The sequence below is a fragment of the Argiope bruennichi genome, chromosome 1 (genome assembly GCF_947563725.1).
Source record: "Argiope bruennichi chromosome 1, qqArgBrue1.1, whole genome shotgun sequence".
Taxonomy (NCBI): Eukaryota; Metazoa; Arthropoda; class Arachnida; order Araneae; family Araneidae; genus Argiope; species Argiope bruennichi.
Window position 1 is genome coordinate 87576110 of NC_079151.1, and position 23317 is coordinate 87599426.

Here is a 23317-nt window from a genome sequence, read left to right on the forward strand (position 1 = left end):
AGTATGCGAGAAAAATTGGGGTTTGTTAACTTGCTTGTATACTTCTTTAATGAATGGCTTCGTAAGATCCTTGGCTTTTGAGATGAATGCCATTAATGACTTTTATATTAATTGTTGGAATCACCATTCTAATGTATTTTATCAAGCAGATGAACAGAAAAGCGTTTTTGCATGAGTGATCTTGAAAAATGGGGTACTGATCCACGTGTCACTATCTTTATAGAGTGATCTTTTTTTTGTGTGTGTGTGTTCTTTTTAAAATAATTCTTTGATTGTAAACTATATGCTAATCCTTAAGTGATGGTTAATTATTTTAAAAGCTAAAAATGCTCTTTTTGGAATTTTATAATTTATTAATACTTCTTCTATTAACATTAATTACGTTGAAATTTCCAGTCAAATATATTTTATGGTTTCATAAAAAAATTCGATCAAATTTTCCAGGTTAAATTATTCTTATTAACATGAGTTGAGACACAGGAAAATCAAAATCCAATTAATTCCTCGCTAATATACTTTGTAAAATATTTATTACCGTAGAAAAGAAAATTTGCTGCATTTAAATATTTTATTTTATACCAAAAGTATTATGCTTATTCATTGCCAGACCTAATTTCAAATATAGAATTTATGTTTTGTCATAATCTATATGTATTCTATATATTGTCCCACGGAGGGGCACCTCTTAATTGAGGATGAGAAGTTTACGGTATAGTGGTTGGTTCTAGCCACCCCTGTGGGTACACGAAAAGATGGGGATCTGGCTCCTTAGGGAAGGGTTGTACAGTGGCCGCTGATGCCCCTTAGGACTTAACCACGATTCCCGCCAGTGTTGCTTTTGCGGTAGTGCGGTCATTCAGTTTTTTTATCATTGTGTCTTCCGGCGGATCAGTTTGTGATATGGCATCTATAATTTTATGCTCTAAGATTATAAATTATTATGAAAATGAGAATAAAGCTTTTATATATGATTGAAAATATTTTCATAGATGCTAAAAATTTCAAACAATTATCTTTTTATATTTCTCCCTACATTGCATCAATCTTACTTATTATAAAGTTTTGGGAACTATCATAAAAGTAATAGGGTTGTGAAAATTAATGCATCATTGTAACTGAAATGTATTAAATTGTCGTTTTATAGTAATTGTTTATCACATGCTTGGTGTCAAAACATTTAAAAATTGTGAATAATTCATTACATTTTTTTCCAAATCGAATTGAAAAATGCTAAATAAAATTCTTATTTTTTTTTATCTTGAATGCATTTAATTTATATTATTTTTATTAAAAATTCGTATAACAATGCTGTTTCGTTTTGAAAATTAATTTTGAAATAAAGTAAACATGAGAAATGAAATATTCTCTGTCTATTAATCCGAGTGTTTACTGAATTGAGTACATATAATTACAAACACTAATAGGAAGAAATAAAATTATTTATTTATATGTTTAGGCACAGTTTATATAAAATATTTAATTTTTTTTTGAATTTTTCATCTGCCATCATTTTGTTTTTGCAAAATATATATTCGATTACATATCTTCATTCTACCCTTCTTCAAGCATCCCAGGAGATAGCCGCTGATCATTGTATACCTAATAAAAAGGAGAAACATATTATTAATAGCACGTCAATAATTCTAGTTTTAGAATTAAATCTGAATCTTATTACCAGCTTAAAGTTATTAAGCTGGTCATTTAAAAGTAATAGTAAAGTCATTAAAAGTAAAAGTAAGGTAAATTTATTAAGCTAATCATTTAATGACAAGAAAAAAAATTATCAAAAAAATTTCATTTTTGAGAAGCAAAATGAGGAATAGAAATGATAATTAGGATACTGAGAATAAATAGGATAAACAACAGTAATGCATTTCTAAATTTAATCATAAAATTTCAATAAAAACTTCCATTATGTCTATTCTATAAAAAAACCGTTATGTCTGTAAAATAAATTCCAGTTTGTGAACTAACAGAACCGTAATAAACATATCTATGTCAGATTGGCATGTATGTAATCTGAAATTATTAATCTTAAAGATTAATTTGAAATTTTTATGCATAATATATCTTATCTTAAAATAAATATTAAAACCATCCGCATAAAATTAATATTTCTGTTGATGACTTTCAACCAAGACGATAACACCATATAATATATAATAACACCATATTTGATATAACTTCTTCATGAATTTAAGCAAGAAATATTATATGTTCTTTTATGCCGTTGTGTAATTCTTGTTGATTTTATCTTCAGCTTATTTTATTGAAGTCATTATTGTATGATCATTGTAGACTATTAATAAAATAAGAAAAAAGAGTATTATTTCTTCTTTTTGTAAAGAGTCTTAATTCGTCAGATATATTCTGGGCAAAAAAATAACATTTTCTTTACGTGTTTTGAAGATTCGATGGAATTTATTCAAAAATGTTATCAGCTCGTATTAATATTATCACTGTGATATAAATGTCATATTTTTATTAAAAGTTATGATTAAAAATTACACAAAAAAAATTTTAGCATATGCATAGCAGGATTAAAATTTGTGTACCGTACCTTATCCATCTAAATCTGTTTATTTTGTAATTATCCTGTTAATTTATTCGAGCATCCGGACAGAAAGACTTCCACTGAACATATTTGACACAAAATTTGACAGAAATCTGCAACTTAGGTGTAAAGCCATATACCAAATTTCTATCGAATAGCTCAAGGCGTTTTTGAATTATCTATGACACAGACGGACATTTCCAAAAATGTGTTTTTCGAACTCAAGAAAGTCCAAACGAGGAGATTCGTCAAAATGTGGAGTTCAAATTTGTTTGCGATTATTATACTTTATATTTATACGAGGAAGTAAAAACTCATGATGATTAAAAGGGATCTCACCTGCGCATGCCGGATCATTAACTTTAGTTACACTAAGCATCATTCTGACACACTGACCGCACAATAACATGGGTTCATTAATGGCCATAGAATTGAGAGTCTTCGCACATCCAACTTCTGTAAACATCTGGAAGAACCGTTGGATTTCTCCCGCAAAAGCTGTGGCACTCAAAGTGAGCAAAAGCAGGAATGTCAAATACTTCATTTTGCTTCTTGTACTGTAAAGAAAAAGTTATAACTCATTCAGTAATCAGATAAAAAATATACAGGATGAGAACAAAACAAGGAAACTGATTTCAAAGTTTTCTATGGAATAAGCATCTATCGAATTTATATAAAACATACATTTTTAAAGGCCTTATTTACTTAAGTTTTCAATGCGAATTTCAAATATTTGAATATGATTTTCTTTTCTTACACCATATCTGAAGTCTGTAAATCCTTGTCAAACATTCTTTAGCATGTTTCATTCGATTCTGGCAAGAGATGATGTAATGCAGATCTATGATCTCTGGACATGGAGAATATTTTGTTTCAATCTGTAATCACTTCAGTGGATTAGTTATCGTTTTGAAAAACACAGAGGACTGCTAAATGGACTATTGAGATATCTAAACTGCTGCCCACGTGACTTTTTGTGGGATCTGCCTAAACTCTCTTGTATGTATCTCCATATTCAACTGGCATAGCTGATTTATAAAATGTTTGATTTTGCCATCCTCGGCAGAGACATGCTACAAAAGACTCAATAAGAATTACATTACAGAGTTCCTCTATCACGTTCAACAAATAAAGCTCATATTGTATGATTTTGATGCTTGCATTCAAATATTAAATATATTATCACTTGCAGAATGCATTTTTCAAATAGATATAACAGCTAACTGTTGTTAAATAAAGCTATGAAATCAGATTACGCATTCTGATTATTACCATTTCGTACTTTTAACACTAGAATTATTAATGCGAATGCTCAACGATGAATAGTAAATAATTTGCCAAACAGCGATAACTTAATTGAAGAGACTTTACTTTGCAGGCTGATAATTTTGTGTTAGAGGCTATATTCCGTATATATACAGTCTTCACAATTCAAACGTTTCACATTAAATTTGACAGTGGTCGGACATGCTTCCTCCAACCATACCTGAAAATTTGGAAAGTATCAAGAACAATCATGTCATCATAGGCTTGGTATAAGGCGTTTCTCGACTTTCGCCTTGGTTCAGTATATTAGCTTAAAGTGTAGTAATATATTGAAACCGAGAAGTCAACCAAATTAATAAAAGAAGAGGCTATTTGCTTAATGCTTTATGAAACATTTTTCCTTATAGAGTAAAAAAGAATTTTCTCTTGGGAACATCTTTATGTGCAATTATTGAATGAAATTTTATGATTTTTATCACAGACATAGAATATTAGAAAAGATGTTGAAAACTTATTAATTAATTACTTATTTTCTGCTTGAAAAAGATAAATATCTTAATAAACTCGTTTAATTAATTTGGAATACCATTTCAATTTGATTAAAATCAAAATGGAATGTAAATGAAATGGTCCGTAGAATGCTAAGAAAAAGAAATAAGAAAATGAATGTATAAGAAAGCTGGGAGTTTTTGAAAATCTGCTTTCACAATTTTGTTTCAAATAATTAAGATTTAATTTTTGTTCACTAACTGTTAAACGAAATAAGATTTTTAATCTTCCAACGAATACTAAAAATGATAGGAATTGTCATTTCGTAATATTACATCGAAATGTATTCAGTTAATATTTGACACCCTGCCTATGTTGTTGAGAAGATAGTCTCATGATAAAATGTTTTAAAGCTTCTTCACACTTCTCGCCATTTCATGCCAAACGAAGAATTAATGTAAGAGAATTTACAATAGTAAGAAAAATTATTAGAATATATAAATAATTTTCAATGCAATATTTGTGAAAATTTTATGTAATAATAGGAACATTTTGCATTGGAAGCAATCTGTAAACATTCGCTGGTAAATTAATCGTCTTTAAAAGAAATTAAAAATAAAGATGAATGAATTTCACAAAGCTTCAAACTTACCAGAAATCTCAGGTTACAGATCGTAGCTCTATACTTTTCGGCCGTATTGAAAACTATTAAATATGCCTAAATAAATATGAACAGTCAGTAACGGAACAGGTGTTTTTCGGACAATCATTTTCTCTCTTGCTGTCGAATAACTGCAAAGGCTATTGTTTTCACTTTAAAAGTCAAAGTGTTAAACAAAAAGGGTTTTGTAAATGACAGCCAAATCTGTTTAAAATATCAAGCACGTAATGTTGAATGACATTTTGAAAAGAGGTAGAAAGCTACGATAAGAATGAATTAAATGTTCTAAGTCAAAACTTTTAATATATATATGTATATGTACTAGCCGCCTTTGGCGACCAGCCGGTTCGCCAATCTTAATGTTCGTTAAAATTTTAATAATTAAATATTTTATGCAATTTCTACTTTAATAGCTTCTTCATCAAAATATTTTAAAACTTCAAATTTTGATTATCATATAATTCATTCATAATATTATAAAGGCCTTCAATTATAACGTAATATGTATCTCTCTCATTTTCTGTTAGCACCCGTAGAATTTATGCTTTAAATTAAAGTGGAAAGAATTTATTTTCAATTAATATAATAATATTTTTTACTAAAACAAAGCATTTTTTTATAATCTGATTACTGAAAATAGAGTCACTGAGCGTTTAAACTTTATGGGCACTAAAGAATATCTTTTTAAATTTATGTAATATCTCAAGAGTTGGTCAACAAAATTTTCTTAGATTCATTATGAGCAGATCAATTAATTAACAATGTTTAAATTTAAATGCATCAAACACTCAGAAAATAAAACGAATCGTTTAAAACAAACGGTTGAAAACGGTAGAATTTATGCTTTAAATTAAAGTGGAAAGAATTTATCTTCAATTAATATAATAATATTTTTTACTGAAACAAAGCATTTTTTTATAATCTGATTACTGAAAATAGAGTCACTCAGCGTTTAAACTTTATGGGCACTAAAGAATATATTTTTTAATTTATGTAATATCTCAAGAGTTGGTCAACAAAATTTATTTAGATTCATTATGAGCAGATCGATTAATAAACAATGTTTAAATTTAAATGCATCAAACACTAAGAAAATAAAACGAATCGTTTAAAATAAACGGTTGAAAACAGGTTTTAAAAAAACTACTTAAAAAACGATGTACTTAAAACTATAAGCATATACAAAAAATATATAAGTAACATAAATACAATTTACTTACAAAAGCATGCAACTAACCCAAAAATAATTTAAATCATCCATTGATAACGTTGTCATGGCAACAATCAGAACAGAATGCGCATGCGTGAATTTTCTTCGCCGGTTACGTAACGCAAATACGTGATTTTTTCTACGCCAGTTGGGGTAACGCTATGCGGATTAGAAATTTTTAATTTCCTTTATTCTGTTTTATTTTAATTCAAAAGTACTTCAGAATGAATCTGAAAGATTGATTCATTAACAATGTTTAATTTTAAATGCATCAAACATTAAGAAAATAAACAGAACCGATTGAAATAATCCGTCGAAAATTTTTAACCCTAGCCTCATTACTGTTGGGAGAAAAAAAAACTGAAGCCTTTCTCGTTTGGCGCTGGGGATAATGGAAGATTTTTTTGGCGGAAAAGTTGGCGGTGGGGAAAATGGAAGATATTTTTGGCGGGAAAGTTAGTTTTTAATTAATAATTAAAATTCTAATTAAAAATTTGAAAAAAGAAACCCCAGGTGCACATTCCCAACCTCCAAGGTATACATGTACCAAATTTGGTAGCTGTATGTCAAACGGTCTGGCCTGTAGAGCGCCAACACACACACACACACACACACACACACACATTGAGCTTTATTATAAGTATATAGATAACAGAGATATTCATTCATTCATAAAAAAAATACTTAATTGCTTTTAATAGATGTCCTGAAGTTATTAAAAACGGAGCAGCCTTTAACTTCAGATATTATTATAAATCTGCAATGTTATTTATCTGCATTATTAGTCTAGATATATTTATAAATAATTTTAATGGATGCCATATCAATGTACCCTCTCCATGGCAACAATTTTGTGAATCTAGCAACAAAATTAAAGATTCTTGAAAATAAAAAGTTTATGATAATACCTATCATGAGTCAATGTCTGCAGATCCTTCTAGGACAGCGGTTCTTAACCTATGGGTCGCGACCCAAAATTAGGTCGCGAAGCATATTTCTTGGGTCGCGACAGATGTAAGTAAAGATGCTCAACTCATGGTTTACGTGCGGTATCCAGGTTTAACAGATATACAGGAGGACATTTTATTTTGCAAACCAATGTCAACAACAACTAGAGGTGAAGATATTTTTCTTATGGTTGATTCGTTTTTTAAAGAAGAAGGATTAAATTGGAATCAGTGTTTCAGTATTTGCACCGACGGTGCAGCTGCCATGACAGCATCTAAAAAGGGATTTTCGACAAGAGCAAAACAAATGAATCCACAAATTATATCGATTCATTGTTACATAGACAAAATCTTGCTTCAAAAAAATTATCACCGAATTATGTATCGTTTTGGATGAAATTGTTGCGGTAGTCAATTTTATCAAATCAAGAGCTCTTAACTGTAGAATTTTCCGCGAACTGTGTTTCGAATTTGGTGCAGAATACGAACATTTATTATATTATTCTGAAGTTAGATGGCTGTCCCGGGGCAAAGTTGTTCAAAGAGTGTTATCATTACGGACAGAAGTCGAATTATTTTTGAGAGAAAAGAAACACCCATTAGCATCTATGTGCTAATCAAAATGTCAATTATTTTCAAAAAAGTTATAAATATATTTTAATTTGGTCAATAAAAATTATTAAAAACACTTGATTATTAATTAAATTTTCCTTGGATCGAAAAGTACTTTTGTTTATCTTTATTATTAAAAAAATAAATAAAAAATTTGTAAGTTAAAAAAAATCATCATCGTAGGATTGAAGATTTTTTAAAAATACAATCTAAAATAAAGCAATGAAAAAATTTTGACTTTTTCTCAAATATTTCTCAAATTTGGGTCGCGGCTTAAAAAGGTTAAGAACCACTGTTCTAGGAAATGATAAAAAAAACTGAATCGAAGATGCATTTAAGCTATTAAAAACGGAACATTCTTTAAATTCAGAGAGTGTTACAAATCTGCAATGTTATTTATCTGCATAATTAGTCTCATAGTTAAGAAAACATATTTAGAGATATTTTTAATGGATGTCATATCAGCGTCCCCTGACCATGGCAACAATTTTGTGAATCTAGCAACAAAAGTAACGATTCTTCAAATATAAGGTTTATGACGATACCTATTAGGAGTCAATGTCTGCTTTGATGTATAAGTGGAGATGCTCACTCAAGCATTCATCCTCAAATTTGGGTTGATTGCAGAGCGGGCTTCTAATTGTACACTCTGAAAGATATTGCTATTTTATTGTTAGATATTCATTATATGCTATGTTGTGAATTTTTACCAGCGCTGTTCGTGTGCACCTCGTTTGTATGTTTGTGTTTTCAGTGTTTTCTTGTCAAGTCTTCACTTACATAAAATGTTGAACTATGTCATACATGCAGTATGTTGTTTGTATTAGTCTTTCGACATACACACAGAAGATGGACAATACTCTTATAGCATAATCATGAGTGTTATATACATGAAATATACATACGCGGTCCTAATTTCCATGTAAGATTACTCAATGATATAACTGGAAACATTTTATCCTTATTTAACACTAGGCGCCTTTGGCAACTAGCCGGTTCGCCAATCTTAATGTTCGTTTAAATTTTAATAATTAAATAGGTTGAACCGGAGTTTAACGCGCCAAAACTGGCAATCTTTATTATGCACTATAATTGGACATCTGCTCCTTTGTTTTTGAACATTTCGCACGACCGTTGTTGGCTATTTTTAAAAATTGCTCCAAGCAGGGCTATTAAACTCCGGTTGTACCATTAAATATTTTACGCAATTCCAACTTTAATAGATTCTTCATCAAAATATTTTAAAATTTCAAATTTTGAGAGTGATATAATTCACTCATAATATTATAAAGGCCTTCAGTCGTAACGTAATATGTATCTCTCTAATTTTCTGTTACCTCTCGTAGAATTTATGCTTTAAACTAAAGTGTAAATGATTAATCTGCAATTAATATAATAATATTTTTTACTGAAACAAAGCATTTTTTTTAATAATATGATTACTGATAACAGAGTCACTGGGCGTTTAAACTTTATGGGAACTAAAGAATATCTTTCTTAATTTATGTAATATCTCAAGAATTTGTCGACAAAATTTTCTCAGATTCATCATGAACAGATCGATTCATTAACAATGTTTAATTTTAAATGCATCAAACACTAAGAAAATAAAATGAATCGTTTAGAATAATCGGTCGAAAACAGGTTTAAAAAAACTACTTAAAAAACGATGTACTTAAAATTATAAACATATACAAAAAAAATATATAACTAACATAAATACAATTTAATTACAAAAGCATGCAACTAACCTAAAAATAATTTAAATAATTTAAAACAGGTTTAAAAAAACTACTTAAAAAACGATGTACTTAAAACTATAAGCATATACAAAAAATATATATCTAACATAAATACAATTTACTTACAAAAGCATGCAACTAACCTAAAAATAATTTAAATCATCCGTTGGTTGCCATGTCAACAATCAGAACACAATGCGCATGCGTGAATTTTCTTAGCCAGTTACGTTAACGCAAATGCGTGAATTTTTCTACTCAAGTTGGGGTAATGCTATGCAGATTAGACATTTTTAATTTCCTTTATTCTGTGTTATTTTAATTCAAAAGTACTTCAGAATGAATCTGAAACATGGATTAATTAACAATGTTTAATTTTAAATGCCTAAAACATTAGGAAAATAAACAGAATCGTTTGAAATAATCGGACGAAAAATGTTAACCCTAGCCTCATTACTGTTGGGAGAAAAAAAAATTGAAGCCTTACTCATTTGGCGGTGGTGAAAATGGAAAACTTTTTTGGCGGAAAAGTTGGCGGTGGGGAAAATGGAAGATTTTTTTGGCGGGAAAGTTAGTTTTTAATTAATAATTAAAATTCTAATTAAAAATTCAAAAAAGGGACCCCAGGTGCACATTCCCGACCTCTAAGGTATACATGTACCAAATTTGGTAGCTGTATGTCAAATGACCTGGCCTGTAGAGCGCCAACACACACACACACACATTGAGCTTTATTTATAAGTATAGATTAATACATGCTGTAATTATAATGAAGTAATAACCGATTATTTGCAAAGTATTTTTTTATTTTATTTATTTATTTATTTTTAAGATTTAAGATCAATAGAAAATGTTTAGGAAAGAATAGAATAACAACTTCCTTGGTGGCTTCGCCTACCCCTCTTCCTAACCTTAAGAAACTATTATTGAAAATACCTCTCTTTACCGTAAGCAGTCCTCCACAAAGGATACAAAAGAAAATCGCTCAAAAGTTTGCATTTCCGGGAGGATAAAAGCTTTTTTTTTTTTTTTTTTTTTCCCCTTTTAAAATTTTCTATGTTTCACTAAAAATTTGAAATGTCAACTTCTCCTTACTCCCCTTTAAATAGAATGTGTAATTTTCTAAAACATTATTCAAAGGAAATTTTTTATGAGGAATCAGTTATTGTTATTTATTAATAATGAAAAACGGTGTCTGTTGCAGATCATTTATTGCACAGTTTATTTGATATTCGTTTTAAGACGAGCATTGCCGACAGCTGACTAGGTTGAAATGCAAGTATTTCAGCCCAGTTATGGCTAATGGGTAAGGTTCTATTTTTAATTGCAAAATTTTGATAAAAATTTTTGCATTTCTGTTCATTTCTGAGCTGTCGTGCCCTGCAGGTTGCTGGGCATCTTATTGTTATCCAAAATTAAGAACTTCGTCTTAAAATGACCTTCCTTTTGATTCCAACTGATGCGCAACTATTGAAATCACAAATATTCAGATTTTATAATTGACTTTACACAATTTTCTGACTTATTTTACTTCTAGAGATTTAGACCTAGAAACTTAAAGCACTTACTATAAGACTCTGCGATTCTGTTATGGCTTTTTGCTTTTTCGTAACGAATATATTAAAACTTTAGCTTAAATATATTCCATATTCATAATGAGAAAATGCGTATATTTTAATTGTATTAATAATTTTATTTTACACAGTTTTCATACCATATATTATGGCAAGTATTTGCCATCCCCAACACACACAAAATATCTCAAGAACAGTCTGTTCTTATTAAAACATTTGACGCATTCCGGGTACATGAAAAACTGCTATTTTCTTTTTCATAAATATGTTCATTCATGCCATAAAAAAATGATAATACCTGCTTAATGAGCAACTTTCAGCGATCAGCTGTTTGCCCACCGAACAGAATTAATTTAATAATGTTAAACAAATTTGATAAACTGTATCTTATTATACCAATTGTAAAAATTGCTTGAAATTATACATTCGCAATAAACACAAAGCTTCTGACTGTTAGCAATGCACGCAAAAGTGGAGAAATCGGTCCAGTTATTGAGGCAGGGAGCTGTGTCAATGTTTTGAGATATCTCTTGAAAGGAGGGGGGCGATCATTGATAAAGGTCATAAACTTTCATTTGAAATAAAAGTTGGCGAAATCGGTTCGGTACAGTGATGGGATTCTGAGACTCTGTGATGGCTTTTTGCTTTCTCGAAAACGAAATTTACGAAGAAAAGGTATTGTAATAATAAAAAATTTTGAACTCGACTTTTTGACGAATCTCCAGACGAATGTTCCAGGCCTTCTTGAATTCGAAAAATGCATTTTCGGCATTATATGTAACTGCCTGCAGATATAACGCTACAAGCGTTATATCTGTCTTACATTATTCTTCTATTGTTTTTTTTTTTGTATAAGATAAAAAAAATATTTGACAAAAAAATTGTAAAAAATATCGTAACATTAACAAAAATAAATTTGTAATTCACACAAAAAAAAATTGACATACAACAAAAATTAGAATTGACAAAATTGAAACTCAAAATTCACAACAAAAAAAAAAAAAAAAAAAGTTTATCGTACTCATGATCGTAATTGACAAAAAAAAAATCGAACTCGTGAGCATGACAAATCTACACCCTTTAGACATTCTTGAAACTGAAAAATATTCTTTTAGAATTATGAATGTCTGTAGGCAGGATAAAGCAAAACTGCTTTGTGTTAAAAGGATGAAATTTGGTGGGCGATCTTTACACCAAATATGTATATCAAATTTTGAACGAAATCCTTTCTGTGGAAATATGTCTGTCCGTTTTCCGAATATAAATTGATACGATAACTATTGCTACGGCCAGTATGACGAAACGGATACAATTTGGTACTTAAGTTTAATATCTAAAGTGTAGATATCTATCAAATTTGGAACCAAATCCGTCAAGGGTTTGCCCATCCGTTGATTTGTGCTTTCACAAACATGTAAATTCGGTAGCACAAAAATGCAAGGATTTAAAATATATGAAAAATTTTTGAGACTACATTTGCCAAATTTTGGTTTCATTCTATCTGGAAAAAAGTAGTCCAAATAACAAATTTGGTGTTATGGTTATTGTGTTCGTATTCCAGCAATAAATCGCCAAAACAAATAGCCAAAAATCGCAGCTAATAGGTTCTTTCATAACTAAAATCATCAACGTGCCAATACTTGGTGCTTGCTTATTATTAATTGCCAATGGCATCCAGTTCATTCGTGCTCCGAGTGAACTGTTATTATTAATTAAAACATTAATAAAAACGTCAAAAAAATCTCTCCGAGGTCCAGATTTCAAACTTATACAGTATGTATGTGTGAAATTTGGTAATTGTATGTGAATTTTGGTAGCTGTCGAGTCTGCAGAGCATCAACACACACACTCGAATTTTTAAGTAGTAGAGAATATTTTCATTCTTATTTATCCTTTTGATTTATTTAAATGTTCATGTATCTTGGTTTCAAGCATTCAATAATATAAATATGTATAATATTTAGAATTATAATTTGTAAAAAAAATTCAAAAATTTACTTTGATTTATTTTTGATGAAGTAGTTCAACGTGCGGTGCTTAATCCATCTTACATCCATTAAATTAGTGAAATTGACATTTGATTATAGGTACAGCAAGTGTAAAATGCGTATTTTCATAATAAATATGAAATTAAAGTTGTACTACTTGTATATAGATCAATAATTTTGTCAAATTCGTCATTGCATTTAGATTTGACTTAGAGTTAGATGGGCGGAAGGGAAAATAATAATAAATGTCTAAAATCTCAAAAATGAGACGACATTTATTTCATGGACGAGACAGGTAATGTCACTTATGCGATTATTAAGCAAATGTTTTTTGACAGCTTAATATAAAAATCGTTGCTTCATCAAAATATAAATTTTCCATTGTAAAAGTAACAAACAAAATTGTTCTGGAAACGATAGGTACTCAAGTTTTGATTTCGTTTGATTCCATTCCGTCAGTATCAAATATGCTTTCCGTCAGCTCGCCATCTGCTAGCGGAAAAACAAATGCTTAAGAACATCTGCTCTTTTATTGTTTTTGCATATATAAATAAGCATTATCACACTTTATAGGTATACCAAAGCATAACTAGTTACTTTTTCAAGAACTCTTCAGGTAAGTATAAAATGATTCTATTTTATATAATTTTCGTAAAAATTTATATTGTATTTTTTATAAAAAAATGTAAGCATTTTGATTTGCAGGAACGAGAATTTTAAAAAACTATAAAAATACAAATTTTAACTCAAATACTTAACATTTCTGCTTCTATAAATAAAATTTCCTTTTCCTAACATCTTCGAAAAAATGCATTCAGTAACTATTTCCAGCTTTCTGTTAGGAATTTTGTTTTTTATTATGTTAATATATATAAAATAATTGGCGCGAAAAATATAAAGTGTCTTTATATGAACAACTATCTATCAACGGCTCTTAATTAGATAGTATTGCAAATAAAATAATTGTGGTTGTAAGAGCTCTGCAACTAGTCCTTTATAACACATAGCTTAACATTTTACCTTTTCTAATTAATTTTGAATAATTAAATTATTAATCAATAGAATGTACCAAAAATATTTTTTACTTGACATAGCCATGCTTTTACAAATAAATTATAACTCTCTAGTTATAATTACGAATTTAGCTTACATTTTAGCTTATGTAACTATACATAAAAAGCTAACGTACGTGGCAAAGAAATCATTTTATTAATTATTGTTAAATGGCAACCATCAAATATAAACAAATCATTATACGAACGTTTCAAATTGATTCATTGAACGTTTTTACAGCTTAATTCAACACTTCGCAAATTAATAAAAAGGCAAAGTATTATTAGAAATCTTCAAGATAGTGCTCACCAAACACTCTATTTTCACCCAGAGAAAAGAAGATATAAAAAGAATCAAGAAATAGACGTCAAAGTTTAATAGGGCGCGGAAGTAGGCTTAACCATTTCCATATTTGTAATCGCTATGACTTACCTAAAGAAATTGGTGACTATAATTTCCAAACCTATTATCTCATAATAGTAGTTTTTGAACTAAAACTAAAACAAATTACCTTTTTAATGATGTTAATTTCTTTTCTGTATTCTGTTTTTTTTTTCTTTGTTCTTAATATTTCTGAAATGTAATACACAATTTGTAAAAATTAATCTTTAATATTATGAAATGCAAACTCGTCCATCAAAATATTCAATCAAATTTTGCTAAATTAAGATTTTTTTTTTTTTTTAATTCTTTCTTTGGACATGAATTCTCAAATATGATTTTCCTTTCCGCTTTTAATTCATAATATAACCATTATTTTATTTGCAAAATTTGTCATTTATTTTGAGTTATTCAATTCAATTCAAGCTCTTCAGTCTTATTGAACAACAGAGTGAAAATTTTAAAAAGTATATGCATTCCATATAAATATTTAACAGCCTAAAAAGTCATTAATCGCGGCGAACAAGCTGGTCACCACAGGCAACTAATTTTACTTAAAAAATAAACCTCAAAATGAATGTTTTCTATCATTTTCGCTACGTTCCTTATTTTTATTTAAGAAAATTTACTTGAATGCGATACAACAATAAAAATGTCGTGAAAGTGTAAGTTCAGAATAAATGTGCATGCAGGAATGTTACTTACTCATTTATTTACAAAGAAATTTAATTGCTCAATATTTTTGAGCAATTGTTATACATCAAAAATTATTCTTTCTTTTTAATTATATCTAAATTTTAAACTCTGGAAAAAAAAAGAGTTAACTGCAGAAAATATTTAAATCCCGCTCCTTCTTTTTCTGAAACTGAAAAGTTACTGCGTACTCGATTATCTGTTCCTGTCTATGGAGAGAATAAACGCATTTTACAATGAGCATACGCATCGGCTAACATCGGTCATGTTATTCTAATAACAACACTTTCTTCTTTCACAAACTGTGTAGCGGAAGTAACACATTTTTTTACAGCGCATGCATAGTGGCAGTAATAGTTATTATTGCTTTTACTCTCCACTGACGAGCATGCAGTTTTTTTTTCAGTTATATAGTAAGCCATAAAAAGAAAAGTTATCAAAGAAATCATTTACAAAATTAATTAAATTAGTGAGTATATTTATGCACTGAAAAAAAAGTATGCTTCCACAGTTCTGCGGTATCTATGTTTGAATCGCCCTTGCTATAGAAAATCATTTTTCCCTTCTAGCCGTAAGAGAAAAGGAAAAGCTATGAAGTACTTGGGATTTTTGGTAATCTTTGCCTTAATTGTATCCACATATGCTGGTATAGATACGACACAGTTTCTTGAGCATTTCATTAAGGTGGGATGTGCGAAGGACGCTTCTTCAGGAGCAGATATGCTGATGAAAATATGTGGAACATGCTTGCACTACACTGTCGATCTAAGGAAAATTGATCAGGGATCATGCGCAAGTAAATATTAATTTGACATTCCTTTCAATTCATTATTTTAAGAACAAATTATAATAAATTTACTTTAAACACATCAACAACATAAAAAGTTAAATTTATTTATTCCCAAAGCATTGTAACATCAAAAGTTTGTCCTTCAAAAGTTGTCGAAATCTCAATTATTTCATTATTTTTTGAAGAACAACTAAGTTATATTATTGCACACAAATAGTAATTAAATTAGTTACAAAGTATGTATACTCATCTTCAAGCTTTGAATATCAATAGAAATCAAAACATTAAGTGCAAGAAAGTGGAGAAAATTAGTCAGCTGGAAATTTAATGCAGTTAATTTGTTAAGCAATATAAACTATAGGTGAGTATAAATAATGATACAAAAGCGAAAAAAACATTTAATAAAACTTATCTATCCATTTTTTTAACTTTAAAAGGTACTTTGATATATAAAAATATCTGTATGAGAATAAATTTTTCATAAAAATTATCACACTTTTGTAAGAATTATATCATGTTTCTATATAACTTAAAAAATTATTTTTTTAATAATTGCTTCTTTATAATCCTCATCACTCACTGTACTCTCTTCAATACCTTTTGTAGCACATTGTAATACATTGTAATGAAACGGAAGTACATTATAATGCAATAATTATAGCACTTTATAATGCAACCGTAGATGTTCTTAAAATAGAATGTCTTTATCCTCGTGGGGAACATTACAATATCTATATCGTGTAACAAAGCGAAACTGTATGAGGTCACGTAGTAGATTTGGAATATTTTAATAGAATTTCGATAAATGAAGTCTCAAAATGATGCAATTAAATTAATCTGAAAATTTTTATTTTATGTTTTTCACTATAATAAGAGTAAATAGCATGTAAACGTCTTTCAAAGTCAAGCTTTTGCAGAAAATTTCGTTAAATAGAAAAAAAGTCGGTAACAGGAATTTCGTTCAATGAAGACACCTTTGAATATACCTATAAACAATTCATGTGTTAAAGAACAAAGCTGTCATTTAAATATAACAAAGAATCTCGGAAAGAAAACAAGACTACGGAATTTGAAATTAAGTACAATCAAAAGATAGAGAATAAATCAACACCAGCAGTCGCAGAACATTGCAGCTGTAATCTTTTTTTTTTTTTTTTTAGTAAAGTTTAAGAATTGTGCACTATTAAATATATTTTCACTAACTTTTTCCTTTTCATACTGTTTGCTAATATTTAGTCACTCCTAATAATGCACTTCCTAACTAATACATTTCTTAAATAATACTAATACTAATAGATATCTTGAATAAATCTGTCAATTCACTAATGTTCTGAAAAATATTCCTTTCCCAGTTATTTCATGAAAAGATAATTTTTCAATCTGATAATATTAAACTTTCTTGTTGATTCCACCAAAGAATATTTTAATTTATCAATCTATCATATTAATTCATGATAAGAATAAAGGATATTTAAAGATAAACATAGTAATAGCATAATGGAGAAAAAAAAGAGGAAACTTTGATATATATGTTATATAATCAAATTTACATTTTAATATTTTGATGAAAATCGAGGGAAACGTCAAAATTTTTCATCTTTCACTTAGACCTACAATCATAAAATAATTATCCTTTGCTTTGTGAAACAAATGTGAACAGATGGATTTTTATGAAATAACAATTTTACTGGAAAACAATGCATTATAAGCAAAATTCCACAATGGAATGTAGAAAGATCAATAAAAATAAAATTATCCCACTATTAATCAAATACGAATAAGAAAGAAATTACATATATAATATAAATACATAGATAAATTTATAAATATGTACATATTCTTTTTTTGTCCTGCAAGGGAGACTTTATAAAGCTAACAGAACCAATTGGTGATATAGAAACTGTTTATTGCAAATGGTATTTTGTAAACAGCAAAAGACATAGGGTATTTTGCTTCCCTTTTTTATACTCCTTTTAAAAGTAAAGTTTCTTGGTTTAGTTTTCCTTTAAATTTAATTTTAAATATGAAATTCTTAAATTTAAAAGACGATATAATTTTATCGGATGAATATGACATTCTAATAATATAATATAATTTTATCGGTTGAATAACAGAGTGGCTGGTTACCAATAATATTCTGTGAAATGTTTATAAACCACAAATTAAAAAAAAGAAAGAACTATGAATTTCTATGACCTTCAGCTATAATTTCAAAAAGTTTATTAATCTTTTTTTTTTTTTCCTGTTAGATATATCTGCTCAAAAATAATTTCAATTTTAACGACTGTTAGATACATATATATTCCAATATTATAAAAGACATACATGTACTAAATAATGCATCCTTTTCTTTTTCTTAACCAGATCTTCGAACCTAATTTCTGAGGTTTGAAACAGTCGCACGGAAGAACTACAAATGGATGAATGAATGCAAGGCAATCTTTCTAAGCAGGAGAAATGTTCATAAGATGAATGTATTAATTAATCTGTATTCAGTAAAATTATGATAAATTATTAATAATTCAAAAAATAATAAAATTACGAATTTTTCCTTTCATTATAATGATCTATATTTGATTAATTTCTCGTTAGAAATGCAGACAAACAAAAACTAAAAATAATTGACTTTATTTCACAAATAGAGTATTTGATATTGTCAAAGAGAAATAAACAAAAAAATGAATTGTTTATAAATAGTTTTTTTTTTTTTTTTTTGAAAATTAAATTAAAATAATACCAGCACCAGAGAGAAAGAAACCAGAGAATAAAGATAAATAAAAATGAATATCGCCTTTTAGAACTACTGAAAAATTATGAGATGACAGAAGAATCGTCTGTCATCAAGCATCCAATTAGTTAGAAACACTAAGAAATTCGGGAATGACTGAAGAATCGTTTGCCATCAAATCAGTTTCGAAGAATTAAAGAATTCTAAAATGACAGAAGAATCGACTACTATCCAATCAGTCTCCTTCTTTTAAATTAAGAATTCGTTCTTCGCACATTTATTTCATGCTTGAGACAACATTATTTTTAAAAAAAATTTCAGCACTTCTATATTATTTTATTTTTAATTTTGAGTTATTTGAATTAATGTCATTGATACAAACAAACATTCGGATTTATTTGGGAAAAAAGAAACACTGGAAATCTATTGAACAATGAAAGAGAATGCATCTTGAAACTCTAATTTCAATCTAAATATACGACAAATTCTGTCAGCTTCAAGAGGAATTTAACCTTATTACACTTACATTATTAAAGGATTTTAAAATTTTTAACCTAGAAACAAGAAAAGTTAAACAAAAAATTTTTTTTACCGTTTTCGTAAAATTGCCATCTTGAAATACCTTGGAAAAAGAGATTCCAATAACTTATACATATGAGGGGTGGAGGAACAAAAAGTTTTATATATTACCAAAAAAACTTAATTAACTTTCTTACTGTATAAAAATTTGTTCATCTATACTTATAATAAAACTCAATGTGTGTGTGTGTGTGTTGGCGCTCTACAGGCCAGACCGTTTGACATACAGCTACCAAATTTGGTACATGTATACCTTGGATGTTGGGAATGTGCACCTGGGGTTTCTTTTTTCGAATTTTTAATTAGAATTTTAATTATTAATTAAAAACTAACTTTCCCGCCAAAAATATCTTCCATTTTCCCCACCGCCAACTTTTCCGCCAAAAAAATCTTCCATTATCCCCAGCGCCAAACGAGAAAGGCTTCAGTTTTTTTTTCTCCCAACAGTAATGAGGCTAGGGTTAAAATTTTTCGGCGGATTATGTCAATCGGTTCTGTTTATTTTCTTAATGTTTGATGCATTTAAAATTAAACATTGTTAATGAATCAATCTTTCAGATTCATTCTGAAGTACTTTTGAATTAAAATAAAACAGAATAAAGGAAATTAAAAATCTCTAATCCGCATAGCGTTACCCCAACTGGCGTAGAAAAAAATCACGTATTTGCGTTACGTAACCGGCGAAGAAAATTCACGCATGCGCATTCTGTTCTGATTATTGCCATGACAACGTTATCAATGGATGATTTAAATTACTTTTGGGTTAGTTGCATGCTTTTGTAAGTAAATTGTATTTATGATAGTTATATATTTTTTGTATATGCTTATAGTTTTAAGTACATCGTTTTTTAAGTAGTTTTTTTAAAACCTCTTTTTCAACCGTTTATTTATTTTCTTAGTGTTTGATGCATTTAAATTTAAACATTGTTAATTAATCGATCTGCTCATAATGAATCTAAGAAAATTTTGTTGACCAACTCTTGAGATATTACATAAATTTAAAAAGATATTCTTTAGTGCCCATAAAGTTTAAACGCTGAGTGACTCTATTTTCAGTAATCAGATTATAAAAAAATGCTTTGTTTCAGTAAAAAATATTATTATATTAATTGAAGATAAATTCTTTCAACTTTAATTTAAAACATAAATTCTACGGGTGCTAACAGAAAATGAGAGAGATACATATTACGTTATGACTGAAGGCCTTTATAATATTATGAATGAATTATATGATAATCAAAATTTGATGTTTTAAAATATTTTGATAAAGAAGCTATTAAAGTAGAAATTGCATAAAATATTTAATTATTAAAATTTTAACGAACATTAAGATTGGCGAACCGGCTGGTCGCCAAAGGCGGCTAGTAGCAAATATAAGGATAAAAAATAGAATCAATCGACACAGAAGTTTTGTTTGTACAATAGAATGTGTTTTATAATGTACATAATAAAGGATTATTCAATGAAAATTTCACAGGAGAAAAAAAAAATCCGTTTACTACAATAGGGAAACAATTTTTAATCATAAAGAGTGATAATATATTTTTAAATATGTAATTATATTACAGGAATAAGTTACTATGCTTAAACTATGCTTACTATTCTTAAACACAGTCATAAAAAATTTATCATTGATTTTTTCATCTTACTGTAAGCATATTAAAGTTTCAAGAATTTAATAAAAGCAGGCTTTAAAAAAACAACCTACACAAAATGTAAAAGTAAGCCAATATTCGTACTTAGATCAATAACAATGAAAGAAAAATTTAAAATGAATCATTTGTAACAACAATGAAAATAATGCGATTTTCGTTAAAACCATGAATTATATTAGTGTTGTAAAATATATTTAAAAATACTTTTGAAAATAAATTAGAATTAGATTTTTAAAAAATGTATAGTAATTAAACTGGTATCCTTAAAAAGACATTTGTTGGAATTTTAAATTATAGTAAAATTTATTTTTGCACTATAATATTTTAGGAAGTTTTGGAGAAAAAAATCTTAAAACTAAACTTAAATCTTAATTAAATAAAAATTTTAAAAAATCACACTGAAATGCTTTTTCGAAAAATCAAGGCGAAGAGCATTCTTTTCTTTTTTTTCTCAAAAGAAAAGGTGGGAAAACACTTATTCTTTAAAACTAATTCGTAAAAGAAATTTTTGAAAATATATTTGTTATCCGTTTCTTATCTACAAGCAATAATCATTCGGATTTTGTTATTAATTTTAAATCAATTCTCGGCAATTTCTATATAGAGAAAGATTCTATTAGATAAATTTATAAAATTTCGAATGACTAAAACATTTCTGATGATATCATTTTGATACTGTGATTGAAATCACTATTATTTGCTTTATTGAGTTTATAGATATTTTTTTATACCAATTCGAAAGAAAAAAAAAAAAACGTTATAAAAATAAACTTAAGAATTATTTTTTTTTTCGTTACAATTGCTTTTCTAATACTTTCAGCAAAATTTAGTAATGTTTTTATTAAGGTTTAATTTGCATCAATTTGAAATGTATTAGTTTAAAACATGTCAGTGAAAAAGCAAAACATTTGAAATCATAAAAAACAATTCCAAAAAATCTTAATTTATCACGCGTAATTTTAAATTTACTGCAATATGTTTTCGAATTCAACATTATTTTAAGAAGCATCTAAATTATACAACGTGTGAAGATACACGTATTTTAGCAAATATTCAATACGTGTGTGCCCCAGAGAAGATATAAAAAAATGAACTGTGTTAGGTGAAATTAATCCTTTTGCTCGGGTAAAATACAGAATATAAAAAAATAATAAGATTTATCAAGCAAACAAAACTGTTAAATTGCATAACATTTCTTAAATTTTATTAAATCATTCGATGAAAATGAAATAGCATTCTGAATTATTTCTCTTCTGCTACCGTTATGACGCATTGCTTTCTTTAAAAATAATGCAAGCGAAGAAGGATATAGGAAATACGTTGCTTATTAATATAACACACAGATAAATATTGTTACGGATACTTCAATTCTACTAAGTCCGTAACGTCACCGGGTGCGCTTGTAGTGGGTGTATGGTGAAAACAATCAGCATGTTTTAATAATGAACGACGACTTTTATTAACACGAAGACGGCAAATATACAGCTGAGACAAACATAGGAAAAATGCAGCAACACACTACAACAAACAGTAGCCCACAAGTAGTAATCGGTAGTAATAATAACCGCAGTACACAAAGCGGCCAGACAGAATTCAGCAGAAGGAGGGAGTCTACGTAGCTTTACCCTACGGTCTCACCATACGTCTGCAATTCTACACTGTCTCCTTGCTTTAGCTATATCCAACTGCCGCTTCACTACTACACGACTGGTTTTTCCTCACAGAACTCGTTGCTGCTTCCACAATAAACACCAGGACTCGACACACAGCACAGTTCAGCAATCGCTAGAGTTCCACACAACGCTTGTTCTTCGCTGGACTATTCCGCCGTTGCTTCGCAATCCTCTAGACGACTCGTTTCACGACTATGACTGACTCCAGCTTGAGACTGCTGACCTTTTATAATTCGCGGGAGGCAGGCAGAAAAACTTCTGGACCAATCAGACGTATTTCGGTTCCCACTGGCTGAATCGCTAAAATTCTCGAAGTTCTCTTAGTGGACAAATTGTCATTTGCTTTGACTTGTCAGCACACGTTACATATAACGCAATAGTTAAATAAAATAACTGAAACTTATTTTCCTGCAATTCATAAGGAAAACGTTCTATTTAAAGATTATTGCGGTTTGTCAGAAGGATGTGTACAGACATTAGAGATTGCAGACCGTCATTATCCAAAGTAAGGACTAGTGACAATAGTGACAGATAACTCACGTGTCATCTTTTATTCAATATTATTGTAATCTTTTAATAAGATATGCATATAATTAATGCATTTCCACTATTTATATTCTTTTCTGAATGTATTTTACTAGTAAATAATACTCTTAAGCAAATGATTCAGTAGCCTAAATCTCTTGATTCATTAAAATTTTCAAAAGAAGAATTTTTATAGCTCA

General features: G+C 28.7%; 1 long non-coding RNA gene across 1 annotated transcript; it reads left to right on the forward strand.

Moving 5' to 3' along the window:
- Positions 1-13506: 13506 nt before the first annotated feature.
- Positions 13507-18514, forward strand: LOC129977482 (uncharacterized). The gene is made up of 3 exons (XR_008785216.1): positions 13507-13656; positions 15737-15963; positions 18322-18514. It is a non-coding gene; the product is annotated as an uncharacterized LOC129977482 (long non-coding RNA).
- The last annotated feature ends 4803 nt before the right edge of the window (positions 18515-23317 follow it).